The sequence below is a fragment of the Anomaloglossus baeobatrachus genome, chromosome 1 (genome assembly GCF_048569485.1).
Source record: "Anomaloglossus baeobatrachus isolate aAnoBae1 chromosome 1, aAnoBae1.hap1, whole genome shotgun sequence".
NCBI classification, from domain to species: Eukaryota; Metazoa; Chordata; class Amphibia; order Anura; family Aromobatidae; genus Anomaloglossus; species Anomaloglossus baeobatrachus.
Window position 1 is genome coordinate 440,543,234 of NC_134353.1, and position 15,500 is coordinate 440,558,733.

The window sequence follows — 15,500 nt, forward strand, 5'->3', positions numbered from 1 at the left end:
TAGGGAATTGGGCACCTTTAAATGTGGATCATGCACATACTGCAAACATGTCTTTCCCTCTAAAGAGTTCAGAAGCTCATGCACAGGCAGGGTTTATAAAAATCGTAACTTTGCCAATTGCAAAAACGGAAGGTGTAATCTATTTGTGTACATGTAGTTGTCCAAAAGATTACGTGGGCAAAACTAAGAGATAACTGAAAAGTAGGATAGGTGAACACCTGGGGGACATTAGAAATAAACGTGATACCCCCATAGCTCGTCACGTAAATAGCTGCCATTACGGTAACCTTGACTCTATTTCATTCAGGGTCATTGAGGTGATCCTACTAACAGTCCGTTTAGGGGATTGGGACAATAAACTCCTGCAGAGGGAGACACGCTGGATCTTTTGGCTGGATTCAGTCAACCTCAGCGGTCTGAATGAACAGCTGGTCTTCTCTAGTTTTATTTAACCAGCCCCCACCCCTTCCCTTCTTTCCTGTTCCCTCCCCTTTTTCCTTTGGCCCAAGTCCTGGGCTTTTCCCATTGTGGACTTGAGTCTCTGATCTATTTAGGTTATTTTTTCCTGAGTTGAGCTAGTTTAGCTCTGTTACGGTTGCTGCGAGCACTGGAGACTATGTCCAGATTTCTTGCTACTGCACATGTGCGAGCGCTGGAGACTAAGTCCAGATTTCTTGCTACTGCACATGTGCGAGCGCTGGAGACTAAGTCCAGATTTCTTGCTACTGCACATGTGCGAGCGCTGGAGACTAAGTCCAGATTTCTTGCTACTGCACATGTGCGAGCGCTGGAGACTAAGTCCAATCTTGGAGCCATTGCACATGTGCGGGTGACATCATCGCTGACACGAGGTCACATGTCTCTGACACCTTCTATGCCGATTGGTCGCTGGTCATGTGCTTGTGACGTCTTGCTCGGTGATAGGCCAGCATGACGTCACTCCTGTCGTTCTGGCAGCGGATTGGCTCTGGTGTCCTCCATCTTGGATGAGGCACAGAGTCTATATAAGACCCTGACACACGCCGCATGGTGCTCAGTCCTCTTGGTTCATGCATATGAGTAGACGCTCTATGCGCGTTCCTCTAGGCATTCCTCTGTCTATGCTAGGTGAGCGCTACCGGCAGGGTAGCGTTCTTATACCTTACAGCTTCGGCTGCTGTCCGTATCCTTACCACTTAGGGGAGCGGACATAGGCAGGTGCCTGAGGCACATGGTCTGGCTGGGCCTTGTGATTCTACTCGTAGGTGGACGTTGCCGCTAGGGTAACGTTCCTTATACTGCGTCTGGCAGTTGTTCGTATCCTCGCACACTAGGGGAGCGAACAGAGGTAGGAGCTTTGTGCGGCTTACGCTGCTGTTCGTCTCTTTTGCACCACTAGAAGAGCGGACCTAGGCAGGTGCCATATCTAGTGGTTCGTGTCCTCGCACACTAGTGGAGCGAACGCAGGTAGGAGCTTTGTGCGGCTTACGCTGCTGTTCGTCTCTTTTGCACCACTAGAAGAGCGGACCTAGGTAGGTGCCATTTCGCACACATTGCCTTTGTCTCTGTGATTATTAACAGAGATCATTCCACACACCCTCCAAGTAAGGGAGGAATTGCTTTACTTACTCATTATATCCTTCTGTGAGTTAACAGAGGTATTGCACTCTGCCATAGTCTGCAGCAAAGTCTTTGCACGGTGGACCCTGACTGTCTGATACTCCTTTCGGTTATTATCAGACAGCCCCCCGTAACATTAGGACTGAGCCAAGGGTCTGGCAGTTATGGCAGAATATCAGCAGTTACACCGTTACATACAAGTACTTGAGTCACGGCTCAAGAGTATAGAGGATAAACCTCAGACCATGGTGACATCTGCACATGATCCTCGACTTGCTCTGCCAAACAGATATTCTGGCGATGCCAGATCATGTCGTGGTTTCATTAGTCAGTGTCAGATACACCTAGAGGTCAACTCTTCTCGCTTCTCTACGGAGAGGTCCAGAGTAGGCTTTATCATCTCCTTACTTCAGGACAAAGCCTTAGAATGGGCGACTCCCCTATGGGAGCGCTCTGATGTGGTTACTCTGAGACATCAAGACTTTCTTGATGCTCTTAAGGCGGTATTCATGGGTCCGCAGGTTACCCATGATGCGGCCCTGAGACTGTTAGATCTATCTCAGGGTTCGTTATCCACTAGTTCTTATGCCATTGCTTTTAGAACTCTGGTGGCAGAACTAGATTGGCCAGAGAAGGTGTTGATTCCTATCTTCTGGAGAGGGTTGGCAGGCTATGTCAAGGATGCCCTTGCTACTCGTGAGGTCCCTGCTTCTCTGGAGGACTTGATCACAGTAGCAACGAGGATCGATGTACGCCATAAGGAACGTAGACTCGAGGTCTCTTCCTCACGCCCTAAGCATCGGGCTATTCCAGTTGTTGAGGGTCCACTACCATCTTCCTCAGCATCTGAAACATCTCCCACTCCTATGGAGTTAGGTCATACGTTCTCCAGACTACGCAAGTCTGGTCCTCCTATATGTTACGTATGTCGTCAGGCTGGGCACTATGCCAACAAGTGTCCTAGTCGTCAGGGAAACTTCCTGGCCTAGTAACCATTAGAGGGGGGTTACTAGAGACGTCTTCTGCACCCTCTAAGTGTTGTATCCCAGGTCAGCTCTCGTTATCTGAGAATACATGGCCTATTATGGCTTTTGTGGATTCCGGAGCTGACGGGATTTTTGTGTCCTCAGGATTTGTAAAGGGACACAATATTCCCTCTATCATGTTAGAGGCGCCTATTCCTGTCCGTGTTGTTAATGGAACTATGTTGTCTGACTCCATTACATTGAGGACAGTTCCCTTGCGCCTTTCCCTGTCTCAGGGTCACATAGAGGAGATTTCTTTTCTTGTTTTGCCTGAGGGTATAGACGACGTCCTTCTGGGTCTTCCATGGCTTCGGACTCATGCTCCTCACATTGACTGGGAGTCTGACAGCATTATTAGTTGGGGTTCGAAATGTCAGTCCCGATGTCTTCCCTTACCACCTAAGGTCGTTGCGGTTGCATCAACTGATCTCTCTCCCATACCTACACCCTATTTGGATTTCGCTGACGTGTTCTCCAAACAGGGTGCTGAGGTTCTTCCACCCCATAGGCCGTATGACTGTGCCATAGACCTTATCCCAGGTTCGGTTCCACCTAAAGGCAGGGTTTACCCCCTGTCGATACCTGAGTCGGAGGCCATGTCGACCTATATAAGAGAGAGCTTAGAGAAGGGGTTCATTCGTAAGTCTGTCTCTCCCGCGGGAGCTGGGTTTTTCTTTGTTCGGAAGAAAGAGGGTGATTTGCGTCCCTGCATAGATTACAGGGGTCTCAACGCAATCACAATAAAGAACAAATACCCATTACCTTTAATTTCGGAGCTCTTTGACAGACTGAGAGGAGCTCAAGTTTTTACGAAGTTGGATCTGCGGGGTGCGTATAACTTGGTACGAATTCGAAAGGGTGACGAATGGAAGACCGCTTTTAACACCCGAGACGGTCACTATGAATACCTCGTCATGCCTTTTGGGTTATGTAATGCACCCGCAGTATTTCAGGACTTCGTAAACGATGTGTTCAGGGATTTACTGTTATCCTCAGTAGTGGTGTATCTGGACGACATCCTGATTTTTTCTCCTGATCTGGAGACTCATCGTCAGGATGTCGTTCGTGTCCTTTCCCGTTTAAGGGAGCACTCATTGTTTGCTAAACTCGAGAAATGTGTATTCGAGCAGTCCTCATTGCCTTTTTTGGGTTACATTATCTCACAAGAGGGTCTGGCTATGGATCCTGCGAAGCTCTCTGCTGTCCTGCAATGGTCCGAACCTCATTCCTTGAAGGCGGTGCAACGCTTCTTAGGATTCATAAATTATTACAGGCAGTTCATACCCCATTTTTCTACTTTGGTGGCCCCTTTGGTGGCCTTGACTAAGAAAGGTGCTAATCCCAAAGCCTGGTCTACTGAGACATCTCAGGCTTTTGAGGCAGTAAAAAGACACTTTTCAACTGCTCCCGTTCTTCAAAGACCCGATGAGAGTAAGCCCTTCCTCTTAGAGGTTGATGCCTCTTCAGTGGGTGCTGGTGCGGTCTTGTATCAAAAGAACGGTGCAGGTAGAAAAAGGCCGTGTTTCTTCTTTGCTAAAACCTTTTCACCGGCAGAGAGAAACTATACCATTGGGGATAGGGAACTGCTCGCCTTGAGATTAGCCTTGGAGGAGTGGCGTCACTTGCTGGAAGGAGCGAAACATCCTTTCCAGGTCTATACAGACCATAAGAATCTGACGTACTTACAAACCGCTCAGCGTCTGAATCCTCGCCAAGCCCGCTGGTCCTTGTTTTTCTCCCGCTTTCACTTCTCCATCAACTATTTGTCTGGGAGTAAGAATAACAAGGCAGACGCCCTGTCTCGCTCTATGCTTTCTACCCAGGAAGAGATTGACGAACCTCGTCTTATCCTTCCCTCCAGGGTTTTTCATACGCTCTCCCCTGTGACGTTAGACCAAATCCCACCGGGCAAGACCTTTGTTCCGCCTGATCGACAGAATGATATACTGTCATGGGCCCACACCTCAAAGGTGGGTGGGCATTTTGGTATTAGGCGGACACGAGAGTTACTGGAGAGGTGGTATTGGTGGCCACACTTAGCCAGCCACGTCAAGAGATATGTCGGTTCCTGCTACTCGTGTGCTCGCAACCGTCCATTACGGCAGAGACCGGCTGGGCTCTTGCATCCTTTACCAGTGCCAGATAGACCATGGGAGGTGGTAGGCATGGACTTTGTGGGTGATCTTCCATGTTCACAGGGACATAGATTTGTGTGGGTCATTACGGACCATTTCTCCCGGATGGTTCATCTCGTACCGTTATCGAGAATCCCATCTTCCAGGGTACTAGCCAAACTATTCCTCAATCATGTCTTTAGGCTTCACGGGATGCCAGATCGTATCATTTGTGATAGAGGCCCGCAATTTACTTCCCGTTTCTGGCGAGAGCTTTGTAGCCTTCTGCAAATTGAGTTGAATCTCTCTTCGGCATACCATCCGGAGACTAATGGTTTGGTTGAACGTACCAATCAATCTATGATTATATACCTTCGACACTTTGTTGCTGAGAACCACGATAACTGGTCCTCCCTCCTACCCTGGGCAGAATTTGCCCTTAACAATTCGCTGGCTGAGGCCACTGGACAGACACCGTTCGTACTCAATAATGGGCAACACCCTAGGGTACCGGTACCGTTTCCCGCTGCTGCACCTCCTCCTCTTGTGGCCGACTGGGCAACTAATGCCAGAGAGGTTTGGGATCGGACTCAAGAGTCGATCCAAGCAGCTAAGGACCGTGTGAAGACGGTGTCCGATCGGTTTCGTCGCCCGGCTCCTGTCTTTTCTCCAGGGGACTTTGTGTGGCTCTCTGCAAAACACGTGAGACTTAGAGTGAGCTCTGTCAAATTTGCTCCTCGCTTCCTGGGTCCTTATGAGGTTCTTCGACAGGTAAATCCTGTAGTCTATCAATTGAAGTTACCTGTCCATCTTAGGATTCATGACAAATTCCATGTCTCACTGCTAAAGCCGGCTATTTTACCTCACGCTCGTGAAGTGCACTCTCCTGCCTCTGATTCCTCTCGCTCTAGCTATGAGGTACGAGCCATAGTTGGTTCTAAGATGGTTAGAGGGCGCAGGTTCTTCTTGATAGATTGGGAGGGCTATGGCCCGGAACATCGCTCTTGGGAGCCTGAGGAGGCTGTCCATGCTCCCGACTTAGTTGCCGATTACCTGCGTCGCCGGGAGGGGGGCCCTTGAGGGGGAGGTACTGTTACGGTTGCTGCGAGCACTGGAGACTATGTCCAGATTTCTTGCTACTGCACATGTGCGAGCGCTGGAGACTAAGTCCAGATTTCTTGCTACTGCACATGTGCGAGCGCTGGAGACTAAGTCCAGATTTCTTGCTACTGCACATGTGCGAGCGCTGGAGACTAAGTCCAGATTTCTTGCTACTGCACATGTGCGAGCGCTGGAGACTAAGTCCAATCTTGGAGCCATTGCACATGTGCGGGTGACATCATCGCTGACACGAGGTCACATGTCTCTGACACCTTCTATGCCGATTGGTCGCTGGTCATGTGCTTGTGACGTCTTGCTCGGTGATAGGCCAGCATGACGTCACTCCTGTCGTTCTGGCAGCGGATTGGCTCTGGTGTCCTCCATCTTGGATGAGGCACAGAGTCTATATAAGACCCTGACACACGCCGCATGGTGCTCAGTCCTCTTGGTTCATGCATATGAGTAGACGCTCTGTGCGCGTTCCTCTAGGCATTCCTCTGTCTATGCTAGGTGAGCGCTACCGGCAGGGTAGCGTTCTTATACCTTACAGCTTCGGCTGCTGTCCGTATCCTTACCTCTTAGGGGAGCGGACATAGGCAGGTGCCTGAGGCACATGGTCTGGCTGGGCCTTGTGATTCTACTCGTAGGTGGACGTTGCCGCTAGGGTAACGTTCCTTATACTGCGTCTGGCAGTTGTTCGTATCCTCGCACACTAGGGGAGCGAACAGAGGTAGGAGCTTTGTGCGGCTTACGCTGCTGTTCGTCTCTTTTGCACCACTAGAAGAGCGGACCTAGGCAGGTGCCATATCTAGTGGTTCGTGTCCTCGCACACTAGTGGAGCGAACGCAGGTAGGAGCTTTGTGCGGCTTACGCTGCTGTTCGTCTCTTTTGCACCACTAGAAGAGCGGACCTAGGTAGGTGCCATTTCGCACACATTGCCTTTGTCTCTGTGATTATTAACAGAGATCATTCCACACACCCTCCAAGTAAGGGAGGAATTGCTTTACTTACTTATTATATCCTTCTGTGAGTTAACAGAGGTATTGCACTCTGCCATAGTCTGCAGCAAAGTCTTTGCACGGTGGACCCTGACTGTCTGATACTCCTTTCGGTTATTATCAGACAGCCCCCCGTAACAAGCTCGTTAATGATCTTTCCACGAGCATCTTTATGTATCTTTGATTTATTTGTCACGGATTTGTGTATGGGTCAATTTAATTGTTGACCTGATATGTATTTATTTAGACAATGTCCCCAAATTTGAGTAATCATATTTATTTTAATACTTGGTGGTTTGTCACATGACTCTGCATGGTGAAGCTGCAACACTAGATAAGGATGATCATATACTATGTCATCAGGCCCGCTTTTTTGATTCTACAGCGTTTTTATAAACAATATATACTATATTCCCTTGGGATACAAAGGGAGACATTAGGTATATTTAAATGAGCTGCATATAGTTAAAATTCTTAGGCAGCACTTGAGTGATTTATGTTATTTTTTCATAAATTTGACCCCTGATGTTTATTTTGGGGGCGGAATATTGAATTCTGCACTGCATGACTCTCAGGATGCGGTTACGAGAGCAGTATGTGAGATCCCTGTTTGATGGAATGGTTTTACTTGTTTATATGGGAGGAACGTATTACCGGTGTTGTTTGTTGCGATGGGGGTACTTTCCGGCCCAGCACACTACATTTCCTACTGCATTCTTTGAGACTCGCATGCTGCATCCGGTGGGTTATCTGTGGAACGCATGTTGCGCTCCACAGTATACTGAGCACAGGCAGCGTCCCGCTTCCAGGGACGTCGGCGCTTTGCAGCATCATATCCGGGGATATTCCATACAATGACATCGCTCCGAATTCGGGCCTTGTTACCCACGTCATTTCCCATGACGTCGGGTCTGCAGCTTCATATCCGGGGATCCTGGCAATGGGCGGCGTCTGGCGCCATTTTTAAACACAGGCGCTCTGTACAAGCCCCGGAACAATGGTGACAGAGACCGAGCTTTACACTTGGCAGTTTGCAGCCAGTGTTTCATACCCTAATAGGGAGCCCCTGAGGAAACCCGATGTGACTTCCGATCGGGGGCAAATGCGTTGGGCAATGTTCTGAGGTGTCAATCTGGACCTTGGTGTATTGACACCACTCATAGGACTTCAAGAATAAGCTAAGTACTATGTACATGATTATGTATTACTAGTATGGTTACTTGGACCTTATTATTCTCAGTTGTAACGCACTGCATGCATTGCCTTCTGTGAAGTTTATAAACTATCTTGCCTTCTGTGAAAGTGTATGATTTTTTTTGCTTTCTGTGAAGTGCTTTTTCTGTAACTATAAGGCTATGTGCGCACGTGTGCGCTCTGCACCGCACCTAAAAGGTGCGCTTCAGAGCGCAGCTGAAAAGCTCCGTTCTGAAGCGCATGGTGCCGGCAGAGAACGTGCGCTCTGCATGCAGCTCCTGCCATAGACAGAGCAGGGGCTGCTGGCAAAGCGCACGGAAGAAGTGACATGTCACTTCTTAGAACGCGCGTTTCGGGCAGCAGCCGAAGCGCTGCGCTCTAAGATGCCACGTGCGCACGGCCCCTGCACAATCTCCATAGATTATGCAGGGGACGCAGGACGCATGCAGTTACGCTGCGCTACAAAGCGCAGCGTAACTGCATGTAATTACGCAACGTGCGCACATAGCCTAATGCACACTACATGTTAGCCTCCAATACACTGTTAAGGAGGACTGCTCTGTGACCATCTGGTCTCGTGGAGACTTGTCTGAGAGAATCTTTTGCTGCGGATTGTTGCCAGCAAGTACAGATATTATCTCTATCTTGTGACTGTATTTGATGGTATACGGAAGGTGTGTGGAAAATGCACTTGCATAATTTAATGAATATAAGAAAGGCATCTATGCACTTTGTCTAATTTACCTCTTTAGTAAAAATCTTTTTAGGCATTCACAGATGCATGTAAGTGGAAGCATTAAGCACCTGTTAACTAACAGTGGTGCTTTACTCTTGTGAGACTGACAACTTTTTGATATGGTCCAGCTTAACACTATAAAAATTGAACTATTACTGTATCATTGATGTGTGTGATTGAGAATTATTTATTGAGTTCCTTACACAGTGCAACCTTCCTACACTCCCCCCTTTCCCAGACCAGCTGCACATGAGACCAGCGGAGGGAAAGAAGGGTGAGTCATCGCTGAGCGGGGGCGCCACTGCGTCTAGGTATAGGGTGCCAACCTCCGCGGTGAGGTAGGGCCATAACAGGGAATATTTGGCCACACCCTGGTTGCACTGTGAGTATACACTCTGGTATCCTTACATAACACTAAATTGGTCAATGAACAGTATTAATTGGTTGTTCTGTATGGACAGTTGATTACCCTAGGTTGCCATATGATTTCTCCTCGGTATATTGATCGATAAATCCTGTAGGAGTTTCTTGTTGAAAACTGGCAACTATTTGGGACCTAGTGTCCTGTTTATGTGTGTCCGTCTGGGGATTGTTTTAATTCTAATAATAAATTTGTACTTTTAAGGGGTTTTTCTTTTTCTTTGGTCTATACAGTGATTGTCCCCTGTACTAAATTATATATGGTCTTTGGCTAATGCGGGCTTTACACGTTACGATCTATCATGCGATTGGACGAGCGATCGTAACCACCCCCGTCGTTTGTGCGTCACGGGCAATTGATTGCCCGTGGCGCACAAAGTCGTTAACCCCCCATCACACGCACTTACCTTCCGTGCGACATCGCTGAAGTGGGAGGGATGTTCGGCGTCACAGCGACGTCACACGGCCGCCGGCCAATAGAAGCGGAGGGGCGGAGATGAGCAGGATGTAAACATCCCGCCCACCTTCTTCCTTCCACATAGCCGGCGGGAGCCGCGGGATGCAGGTAAGCGATGTTCATCGTTCTCGTGGTGTCACACGGAGCGACGTGTGCTGCCACGGGAATGATGAACAAGCGGCGCTATGTTTAATAAACAATTTTATGAAACCTAGCGACCAGTACACGACTCACGATTTGTGAGCGATACTGCGTCGCTAGGAGGTGCCACACAGGCCAACATCGCAAGCGATACCGGATGTGCGTCACGAAAACCATGACTCCTACGATCTATCGCACGATAGATCGTCTCGTGTAAAGCAGGCATAACACTAAAGCTGGCTTTACACGCTACGATATCGTTAATGAATTATTGTCGGGGTTACGGTGTTTGTGCACATCCGGCGTCATTATCGATATCGCAGGGTGTGACACTTATGAGCGACCTTAAACGATCGCAAAAGCAGTCAAAATCGTTTGCCGCGGAGAGGTTGTCCTGAAACAAAAAAAATTTTTCTGCTTATTAGCGATGTTGTTCCTCATTCCTGCGGCACCACACATCGCTGTGTGTGACCCCACAGGAGTGACGAACATCTCCTTACCTGCCTCCGCCGGCAATGTGGAAGGAAGAAGGTGGGCGGGATGTTACGTCCCGCTCATCTCCGCCCCTCCGCTTCTATTGGACGCCTGCCATGTGACGTCGCTGGGATTCCACACGACCCGCTTCCTTAGAAAGGAGGCGGTTCACCGGCCAGAGCGACGTCGCAGGGCAGGTAACTGCGTGTGACGGGGTAAGCGAGGTTGTGCAGCATGGCAGTGATTTGCCCGTGTCACACAACCGACGGGGGTGGGTCCAATCGCTTGCAATCTTAATAGCGAGATTGCAGCGTGTAAAGCCCGCTTAAGATTGTGTGTTAGTTGCAGCAAGCCACTATGTAGGTTATGTAAGATATGAAGCCCCCAAAACTATGGTAGGTTGCTGCTAGGAAGGTACTTGCCTTGAGGTACAAGTAGTGCCACTGACACCAAGTATTAATAAAAATTGGCAAACACTAAGTGGTACTTTGCACGTTGCGACATCGCACCTGCGATATCGTCGGGGTCAAATCGAAAGTGACGCACATCCTGCGCCGGTAATGACGTCGCAACGTGTAAAGCCTAGATGCCTAGATGCGCCGATAAACGATCGCAAAAGCGTCGTAAATTGGTGATGTGTGTAGCGTCAGACATTTTCATAATGTCGCACTGATAGGAGATACGATATTGTTCCTCGTTCCTGCGGCAGCACACATCGCTGTGCGTGAAGCCGCAGGAGCGAGGAACATCTCCTTACCTGCCTCCACCGGCTATGTGGAAGGAAGGAGGTGGGCTGGATATTTACGTCCCGCTCATCTCCGCCCCTCCGCTTCTATTGGCCGCCTGCCGTGACACGTCGATGTGACGCCGTTCGACCCGCCCTCTTAGGAAGGAGGCGGGTCACCGGCCAGAGTGACGTTGCAGGGCAGGTAAGTGCAGCTATCACAAGATATTGCATGTGCGACGAGGGCGGGTACTATCGCGTTCGGCATCACTAGCATCGGCTAGCGATGTCGCAGCGTGCAAAGTACCCCTAAGACTGTGTGTTAGCTGCAGCAAGTCACTATCTAAGTTCTGTAAGATATGAAGCCACCAAAAGTATGCTAGGTTGCTGCTAGGAAGGTACTGGCCTTAGGGCAATAGTAGTGCCACTGACACCAAGTATTAATAAAAATTGGGTAACACTAATGCCGGCGTCACACGGTACGATATATCGGGCGATATGTCGTCGGGGTCACGGATTTCGTGACGCACATCCGGCATCGTTCGAGATATTGTACCGTGTGACACTTCCGAACGACTGTGAATGAGCAAAAATACTCACCTTATCGTTGTTTGTTGACATGTTGTTCATTTTCATAATCTCGTTCCTCCTTCTGTGCTCCGGTTGTTCGTCACTCCCGTGGCAGCACACATCGCTCCGTGTGACACCCCTGGAGCGACGAACACAGCTTACCTGCATCTGTGGCGCCCCAGGACCTGGTCGCCACAACAGCATTGCCCTTCCAAAGGGTTAATGCTGAGCCTGGAGGTAATTGGGAGATCCATTTGCCATCAAGTTTAACACCCAACGCAGTTCTCCCTCCGGCCAGCAGGGGGAGCTCTGAACCTGGAATTCCAGGGAGCCTTCCTCAAGTCTGGCCTGGGGGAGGAAGTAGTGGTCAGTCTGTAGGGAGAAGTGGAAGGAAGCAGACGCAGAGTGAGCTGTCCTGCAGAACTGGGGCCTAGAGCTAGAGTAGCTTGGCCCAGGGAAGCAGGAGTAGCTGAGAGGCAGCAGAGAGACTCGGACATCGGAGTCTGTGGCCACCAGGGCTTAAGCATACTCCCTGGTAGCCGAATCCGAAGGGCAGGAGAGCTGCAAGCACCTGGCCCAAAAACATCCCAAAGGTACAGCTGCAGCATCAAGGCCCGGTGTGGACTCCAGCAGAGAAGCACCAGAGAGAGGGCCTGCGCAGCCTGCTACAGAGGGAAAGGGACGTACCATCAGTCCCAGCAGCAAGAGGGCCATTTCTGGATTCAGAGAAGCAGGGTCCTATCATAACAAAGAAAAGCACAGGAGTAGGCCTCATACTCAGCTGGCCAGAAAGATCACCCCAAGTACTTCCAGGCCGACCGGATCCCCATCACCACCTGTAACGGTCTCCCAGGACTGGACTGTTTCCAAAGTAAAAGAGGAAAAGGTAAAGAGACTGTTGTTTGTGCCTGGTTCTTTCATTGCCTGTCGGCCCTGCACCGTGTTAGCCACACAACCCCATAGACTTTCACGAGCACTAACAGTGTCCCCGGGGCTCCACTCCACCTGTGGGGAGCAGTACCACCATTGCTGCTATAACATCACCCCGGAGGCCTCACAGCAGCGGCGGCTTAATAGCCGCAGACCACAGGTGGCGTCACGAACAAACTTTATTCATCAAGCCACATATTCTACTGACACCCACCAGGGCCACGGAGCCGGGCCCAGCCACCACTGACTACCACCGGACTAGTCCAGCCCGGCACTGGGTGTCCCATAGCCCTGGGGTGGGCGAGTCAAATTTGGCGTCACGAACAGGATTTCGTGCCCGGTCCCACCGGGTACTGTGCGCCTGAAGAATTGCACTTAAAAAAAACTGTGTTACTGCGTGTTTCACTGTTTGAAAACTGCCGCCGCCATTAGCCCCGCTGAGCGCAGGAAGAAGGGGGGCGTGCCTGACAAAGAGCGCAAAGGGAGCGCGCCATCAGAGCAGAGCGCTGTTAACCCCGCGTGACCCAGAAGGGAATTTGAAAAGTGAACGGAGCCTGGTAAGGTTCACTAAGGGGGAGGAAGATGTCCGACTCAGAGGGAGGGCAGGTGGCTGCCATAGCCCGAGACGCCGCAGCACCAGCCGACGCAATTCCAGTCGCAGTCGCCCCAGCCCCCGCTGTAGCGCCGGTAATGCCGATCACAATGCCGTACATCCCGGGAGCAGAATGGCTGCCGCAATACTCCGGGGAGTCCCATACCTTGAGCGACTTCAGAGAAAGCCTGCACAGCTTGTTCCGGGTGTATCCGCTGACTGAGAGCCAGAAGGTGGGCATATTAATGGGGCAGCTAGCCGGCGCGGCCCAGCGTGAAGTGAAGTCCTGGCCTGATACAAATAAAGGGACAGTAACCCAGATACTGGCCAAGCTAAAGAGTACTTTTGACACCCGCACTGCAGCAGAAATAAAGATGAGATTCTTTGGGTGCAAACAACGGGCCACAGACAGCATAAGGGACTATGCCTTAAACTTGCAGGAGGCCCTGAAAGCAGTTAAACAGGTGGACCCAGAGAGTGTACGTGAAGAAGACAAACTCCTAACTGAGCAGTTCATAGAAGGGCTCCTGTCAGATGCCCACAGGACCCAGCTGCGTATCATGGTCCTGCAGAACCCTGCTCTGGACTTTGCAAAGTTTAAGGACCAGGCCATCCGGGTACTGAGAGAATCTACACCGAATGACCCAGTATCCCTCCGGCCTCTTGCTATCACGTACCCTGGGGTGGTGCCTGCAACACCAGCTGCTGCAGGGGCCGAGGCGCAGTCCCTGGAAAAGGATCCCACTGCAGAGCTCAGACAGCAGGTCTGGGAGCTGACCAAAACTTTAGCTGCCCTTGCCAAGACCGTGCAGTCTCTACAAGTGACCCCATCACCTGCAAGAATCGAGTTGGCCTCCAGCCCAGATGACGTCCCATGGATGCGACAGAGGAGGATTCCGCCGACCCGAGGAAAAGACACAGACCGGTATGATTCAACGGGACAACCGATCTGCCGCCGCTGCAGCCAGGTGGGCCACATTGCACGACACTGTCCTTTAAATGGGCCGAGCCTGGGGCCAGGAGCCGACCCCCAGGTGTAAGGAAGCCCGGCTCAACCCCCAGCCGCAGCAAGTATGTGGGAGGACGACCGGTCCTTCCTATTGTGCTGGATGGGATCCCTTTGAATGCTCTCCTGGATACGGGGTCCCAGGTAACAACCATCCCCTATAAACTGTACAAAAAATATTGGGCTGATTCAGACATTGACCATGGCCCAGATGATGATTTAACAATTGTGGCCAGTAATGGTCAGCCCTTGCCTCAAATTGGGTACAAAGAAGTAACCATTAAAGTGGGGCGGGTAGAATTGCCATGTCAGGGGATGATAATTGTAGATATTGATCGCAAAGAATCTGACCCACTGCTAACCATTGGTACAAATGTGATAGAAAATTGTATTGCCGAAGTGATAATTTTGTTGCAACAGGCGTCTGAAACTGCCAGCTCCGGGCAGCAGCGTGCCCTACAGAGGGAGATCCGAGCCCTGATGAGGAGGCAGCAGGTAGAGCTGGCCGGAGGAGAAATTGGCAGTGTGAGGGTAAGTGACCCCCTCCCCATTGCAATACCCCCAAGAAGTGAAATGTTGATATGGTGTCGGGCAGCAATAGGCCTCAAGGGTCAGGACTACCATGCCTTGGTAGAACCGGTGTATTCAGACAGTAGGCCTGGAGTCCTGATAGCCAGAGGGGTAGCAGACGTCCGCAAGGGGAGAGTGCCCGTCCGTGTCCTGAATTGTGGGGAGGAGGAAGCCAAATTGCCCCGGTACGCCACAGTAGCAAAACTGTACACTGTCAGCAACAATACCATCAAAGCAGTGGAACCCTTGATCCCGTCCGACCAGGCGGAAGACAATGGCTCCAAGGGGCAGCTAGAAGACTGGTGCCAAAAATTACATGTGGGCACCGACTCCACCCCCTCACACCAAAAGCATGGGGTTTACCGGGTGGTACAGGAGTACGAGCGGGTCTTCAGCAAACACCCCCTAGATTTTGGGCAGGTGAAAGGGGTTAAACATCAAATCCCCACGGGTGATCATCATCCCATTAAAGAGAGATACCGCCCTGTACCCCCCGCACAGTATCAGCGTGCCAAAGAAATGTTACGGGAAATGAAGGAGGCTGGGGTTATCAGAGATAGTTGTAGCCCCTGGGCAGCTCCACTAGTGCTCGTAAAGAAAAAAGATGGTACAATGAGAATGTGTGTAGATTACAAGCAAATTAACCGCATTACACATAAAGATGCTTATCCACTGCCCAGAATAGAGGAGTCACTAACAGCCTTAAAGTCAGCTAACTATTTCTCCACCTTGGATCTCACCAGTGGGTATTGGCAGGTTCCTGTGGCAGAGGCGGACAAGGAGAAGACTGCATTCATGACACCAATGGGCCTCTGTGAGTTCAACTGTATGCCATTCGGGCTCTGCAAT

The 15,500-nt window shown here is 50.5% G+C and overlaps 1 protein-coding gene across 1 annotated transcript in view; it reads right to left on the bottom strand.

Annotated features, from left to right (window-relative positions):
• The window catches only part of LOC142316860 (cartilage oligomeric matrix protein-like), a 1,990,803-nt gene that overhangs the window by 520,132 nt on the left and 1,455,171 nt on the right, over positions 1–15,500 (bottom strand). The gene's annotated exons all lie outside the window — the stretch shown is intronic.